Genomic DNA, 6,605 nt, shown 5'->3' on the forward strand with positions numbered 1-6,605 from the left:
CCTAAGAGGAACTTGAGTCTCATTTCCATTATCCTTCTTGGGCCTTCGGGCTTCCAGGAGATTAAGAGGAGTGTTTGCAACTTCCTATACATTTATAATTATTTCAAAAAAAAATTTAAGTTATTTACTTAAAAAAAAAGCATTGCATTCAAAATGGCAGATTATCCTCCAGAAAGTTGTTGGCTATTAGTAGTCCTCCCTGCCCCCACCTCGTGTGTAAGAGCCTCCTATACCAGACTGACACCGAGACTGGGCACCTCCGTTCTTTTGAACTTTGGCCAATCTGATAAATGCAAAATGCAACTATTCTTCTTTATACCTCTTTAATTCTTGGTAAGGGAGAACATTGTATCCTACTACAGATGCCACTTGGTTTACTGTCTGGTGCCCGTGTTTCTCTTGGGCTGCTTGGTTTTTCTTACTGACTAGTAAGCACATGAAAGCATTTGTAAACATTTGTACAGTGAACATATTAACGTGAAAATATTTTTCCCTTCCTCAGGCCCAGTTTCCTTCTAATGGATCACATGTGGTCCATTATTTGATTTTTTTTAAACTTACATAATAATATTAGGATTAGTATTTGGAATGTCTAAGTCATGCCTTTTTTTTGCGGTACGCAGGCTTCTCACTGTTGTGGCCTCTCCCGTTGCAGAGCACAGGCTCCGGACGCGCAGGCCCAGCAGCCATGGCTCATGGGCCCAGCCACTCCGCGGCATGTGGGATCCTCCTGGTCTGGGGCATGAACCCGCGTCCCCTGCATCGGCAAGCGGACCCTCAACCACTGCACCACCAGGGAAGCCCTGTCATGCCTTTTTGCAGTGACTTTACTGAGATGTCTGCACCTAGATACGGCTGTCCACTCAGAAAAAATAGACAATAGTCTTCAAGGACTGTGGAGCGCTTGCTCTCACCTTTTCATAATTCTGCCAGAATTTATGTGAGTCCTGGATCCTCATCGCACTAGTGAGCGCTGAGTGCTCACGGAGGTGTGTGTAGGTGAGGACGTGGTTTGAATTCTACATCCTCTTGCCCTACTCACGCCCCAGAAATCCTTGCCACCCTGCAACTGGCCTGCATAGGCTTGGGCTAGTCCCTGCCAGGGTATCAAAAGGCTGCCAGGTACCCGACAACCTCAGACTCTCAGACTAGTGATCTACAGATACTAGTCATGACTGTATAGTTAAGGGCCTCCTATCTTTCCCCCCTTTCCCTAGCTGGCTTCGTGCAGTCAAATTCTAAGCTGGAGAAGGTGAGTGACCACCAGAGAGGGTGGGACAGGGCTCAAAGGTGGAGCCTTCTGTCCTGCTCCCAAATCTTGCCCTCAGTCCTTCTTGTAAGACTCTGACCTCTGCTTTCTCCCTCTTTGCAGTATGCAGGCAAGCATGTCCTTTTTGTCAATGTGGCCACCTATTGTGGTCTGACAGCTCAATACCCTGGTAAGAGTTCATAACCAAATCTCCTTGGGACTAAACTTTCCAGCTCATTATATTCTAAGTCATGTTGGAATTATATTCTAATTCTAATTCTATGTATCAAAATAAATACTCATGATCAAGTGACTTTATTCCCTGATGTCAGGAGTCAGTAAACTATGGTCCACAGGGCAAATCTGGCCAGCCTACTTTTGTAAACAAAGTTTTATTGAACATAGCTATGCTCATTCATTTACAGATTGTCTGTGATGGATGTTAAGCTACAAGGCAGAGTTGAGTGGTTGTATGAGTGATGGTGTCAGAGACCATCTGAAATTACTATCTGGACCTTCACAGAAAATGTTTGTTGACCCCTTCCTATGTCCTGCCTCTGCTTTGCTCCTGAGATTTCCAGGAGAATCAATAATGTATCTGACAGCTAGGAGCCTCTCTGAAGATTCAAGTCTCCTTGGTAAATACAGGAGGTAGGATTGATGTTTTTGAGACTTTTCCAGGGTTTTACATGTAACTTACAAAGACAGGGAAAAGGGGAAAGGGGCTTTATACCTGGAGCACATTTGACCGGAGCAAGGGCTGGTAGAGGAGGCCATAATAGAGGCAAACACTCCCTCTCCAACCTCAATGCCTCCTTTAAGTGTAGTTTTTCCCTCTCCGTACATGACTCAGAGCAGATTTTTATCTTTCTCATATCTTAGGCCTTGTTGTTTGAAAGCCAATAAATAATAAACAGGGTTATTTTCTTTCAGAAACAGATGTACTTCTTATATTTGAACTAATAAGAACTTTGATTTAAAATTTTTGATTATGTTATATTTCGACAAGGTAATATATTCACAAGGCTCAAAATTAAAGGAATAAAGAAGTTTAGAGTGAAAAGTTTTTTCATCTCTTTCCCCTCCCTTCAGATGACCAATATTATCATGTTTACAAAATATATGGGTATTCTTTTTTTTCTTTTCCCCCAGTTGATAACATATTGTAAATACTATTTGCCAATTTGCTTTTTAAAATTAATAAGGTACCTTGGAGTTCAGACCATTTCCTCCCTCTTTTTTAAGACTGAAGAATATTCTATTGGACCATACTTCATTTTACCAGTTTATAGGGACTTTAAAAATCAATTTATTCAGTTCCCACTCTGTACATAACAGATGAGGAAACTGAGAAATAGCTACTCAAGGACTGGTAGACATGTTTCCTAATTTATTGTCTCTTTCCTAGAGGAAGTGATTACCTATAGTGACTAAAGACAAGAGTGGAGGATGTGGGGAAAGGTACTAAGGAACCATTTGGAAACAGGAAAGCAATCTCATATTGCAAAAGTAAATAAATAAAAATAAATAAAGGACTAAGAGGAGATATCAGTTGACCCCATTGGCTGAGCAGAATCTGAGTGGGACTGGTTAGTGTTTGCTAGGGGACTGAAAATATCTAGCTCAGAAAGGGTGAACAAAGAAGACAATTATAAAAGTCTGAGGAGACAAATTGGAAAACTTGGGGAAGAAGGCAGTTGGAAGCTTGTGTTTTGGCATATCAATGAGGGTTTTTAGGTAGAATGCATCTTTAACATCCTGAAGACTGTTGAAGAACACCAGGAAGCTCAACCTGGAATTTCTCTGGTTCTCTTTGCCCCTGTCAGATTTACCCACACTCCACCCAGGGTGAACCAGCTTGTGCAGAGGAGAGAAGCACATTCTCATTGTGTGTGTCTTTTCCTTTTTAAAAGAAAGATTCAATCTACCAATTAACCAACCAGGGAAGGCAAACTGATGAGCAGTGATGTTTAAACGCAGTTTTCTTTAAAAATCACCTGATGAGCTTTTCATTTTTTAATTGTGGTACAAAAAGACATAATATAAAATTTACCGTTTTAACCATTTTTAAGAATACTGTTCAGTAGTGTTAAAAATATTCATTCTTGTGAAACAAATCTCCAGAACTTTTCCATTTGCAAAACTGAAATTCTGTATCCATTAAATAATAGCTCTCCTTTTCCCCTTCCCCCCAGCCCCTAGTAACCACCATTCTACCTTCTGTTTCTATAAATTTGACTACTTTAGATACCAAATGTATTTGTCTTACCTGCAGTATTTGTCTTTTTCATGACTAGTCTACTTCACTTAGCATAATGTCGTCAAGGTTCATCCATGTTGTAGCATGTGACAGAATTTCCTTCCATTTTAAGGCTGAATTTGTTTGAAGGCCAGTTCTTCAATCATTTGTTTATCCATTCATCCATTGATGGACATTTGGGTTGCTTCCACTTCTTGATTTTTATGAATAGTGCTCCTATGAACATGGATGTGCAAATATCTCTTTGAGGCCCTATTTTCAATTCTTTGCATATATACCCAGAAATGGGAATGCTGATCTATGGTAGTTCTATTTTTAATTTTTTGGGAAACCTCCATACTATTTTCCATAGCACTTAAACCATTTTACAATCCCACCAGCAGTGATCTGGTGAGCTTTAGAATAATAAAGGTGACTGGGGAGCCATCTCAAAAGAATGTAATCAGAAAGTTTTCTGGAATGGAACCTGGGTATCCCTATTTTTAAAGGAAGGCCCCCACCTGATTCTGATGTGCTGCAGATTTGGGAAATACTGCACTATAACATTTTGAATACACGTTTAGAGATCCAGTATCTAATTTCAGCCCTGCCACAAAGAGTCTTTCTGACCTAGATATTTTTTTTTCCTTCCCTGGGCCTCTGGTTTTTTCCTCTGTAAAATGGGTATCTCTAAGGATCTTTCTCTACACAAGGAGGATCTCTAGCCAGGCCGCCATATTGTCCCTTCTCTACCCATAGAACTGAGCGCACTTCAGGCGGAGCTGAAGCCCTTTGACCTAGTTGTGTTGGGCTTTCCCTGAAACCAATTTGGAAAGCAAGAACCAGGAGAGAACTCAGAGATCCTTCCGGGACTAAAGTAAGTGCCTGCTTGAAACCCTATAGGGGTCTCTGTCTACCTTTCCTTTGTTTCCAGAGGCACTTCCATATTAGGGACTTCTGGGATGGGTAGTGGGTTAATAGGCTTAGGGGCATCTGCAAACTGATTTTAACTTTGGCCTCTGCTGATATGAGTCTGGCAGTGTCAGACACTCTCTCCCACTCTCTGGGAAGTGAGAACTGGCGGACCACGGAGGACCAGGAGCACAGAAATAGCTCCTGGTATTGCTGCTACAGAAACAGTGCAGGGGGAGACAGTGATAGGATGTGGAATAGAGAAAAATAAAGTGAATCAGGGAGCCCAAAGTTTAAAAATGGCCTTATTTCCCCTTTCCAGCCCTGTTTTCCATATCTCCACCTCTCTCTCCCCTTTCTCATGACCTCAAATTCTGGTACCCCATTATAACTTTCTTTCATATATTCTGGAGCTTCCTGGGAACATTATGGTTCATTGCAGGTATGTCCATCCAGGAGGAGGATATGTACCTAATTTCCAGGTTTTTGAGAAAGGGGATGTGAATGGTGAAAAAGAGCAGAAAGTCTTCATCTTCTTGAAGGTGGGTTAATCACTGACCTAAGCCTCTTCTTCCCAAATATTCCTAGCATAAACTTGGTGTGGTAGAAATGGATCCAAGGGCACCTGCCTGGAGGTGGGATTGGACTCTTTGGAAGAGATCTCCAGATTAGCATAGGGATTGGGGTTTAATTTGTTAGTATCTATGATGCTCTGGCTTTGTGTGGTGGAGAGAGTTGTGTAGAGTGTCACCTTTCACTGGGACCACTCTCTTTTGGTCATTGACATTCATTCATTCATACATTCAAGGTATACTTGTTGAGTGCCTGCTATCTATAAGGCAGTTTTCTAAATAATAAGGGTATAAAGATGAATAGAAACAGTCCTTATTCCTTGATGATTTCATACTGGAGAGGATGACATAGAAATCAGATATAATACAATGTAGTAAGTGCTTTATATGAAACACTGACTCTTAGATATAGAGAATGTGAGAGCTGAACGGGGCTCTAAAGATCATCAGAGTTCAGTGTTCTTAGATGCTGAACTGTGGGCCAAAGCTGGCCTATGTTGAGATTTTTATATATTCTCAGTAAATTGAAAAAATAGGACAATATAAGGAGGATTTCATAAACTCAACTGATTTATAGGGCTACCCTTTATTCTAAGATTAGTACCTATATGTAATTTATTCTTATAATTATCTTTTTAAAACTAAATGGTGAAGCAATGATGTTTTTAAAATTTTCTCTTATTTGACAAAACAAAATGTTGGAACTCCTACTGGTCCCAAAAGATATTTTTGAAATGTTACTGGCCCATGGAGCATCAAGACCTGGGAAACCACATTCTAATCTAAACCATTCACTTTGCAGAAAAGGAAACTGAAAGCTAGAGAGGTGATATATCTTATTCATAGCAGCAGGATTTTGTGATGTGGTCACAGGGAGAAACAGAAAGAGGGAATAGACTTTTGCTATAATATCTACAACATTCTTGGTAGTTGGTATCTTAGTGATTCAGAGAATATATTAGTAATCAGAGGAAATGAAAATATCTTGATATAAGAGGGAGTAGATTACCTGTGGGTGAAAATAGCCTGAATCATCCAACAGCAGAAATGATACAGTCATTTCTCTTTTCCATCTCTCTGCTGCAGCAATCCTGTCCTCACCCTTCTGAACTCATGGGCTCAATCAAACATATATCCTGGGAACCCATCATGGTCCATGACATCCGCTGGAATTTTGAAAAGTTCCTGGTGGGACCTGATGGAGTCCCTGTCATGTGCTGGTTCCATCAGGCTCCAGTCAGTACAGTCAAGTCAGATATTCTGGCAGACCTGAAACAGCTCAAAATCAAATAGGAAGACCAAGTTGGGGGCAGGAGCCATTCTGCTTCTTACCTGAAGACCTGTTCAAAAAAAAAAAAATCCATCTTTTCACTATACTGTCTTCCTAAATGGTCTCCACTTGACTAAGTCACCTCTATAGTGCCAAAATTCCCACTCTCTACCAAGTAGATTTATATTCAGAAGGCTACTGCTATTTCCCCTTGCAAGAGTAAGTGGGTGAAGAAAAAACAGCATGGAAACCCTAAATCCTCAGACATCTGTTACAAATTTAATAATGCATATCCATCAAAGGGAAATCATCCTTCCATGAGGAAGGTTCAGTTTGTCACAATATCCTGAAAAAGAACGTTGC

At 40.6% G+C, this 6,605-nt stretch overlaps 1 pseudogene; it reads left to right on the forward strand.

The window, feature by feature from the left end:
• The first annotated feature begins 1,171 nt into the window (after positions 1–1,171).
• LOC137231722 (epididymal secretory glutathione peroxidase-like) lies at positions 1,172–6,265 on the forward strand (annotated as a pseudogene).
• The last annotated feature ends 340 nt before the right edge of the window (positions 6,266–6,605 follow it).

This window comes from Pseudorca crassidens, chromosome 10 (assembly GCF_039906515.1).
Source record: "Pseudorca crassidens isolate mPseCra1 chromosome 10, mPseCra1.hap1, whole genome shotgun sequence".
Classification (NCBI taxonomy): Eukaryota; Metazoa; Chordata; class Mammalia; order Artiodactyla; family Delphinidae; genus Pseudorca; species Pseudorca crassidens.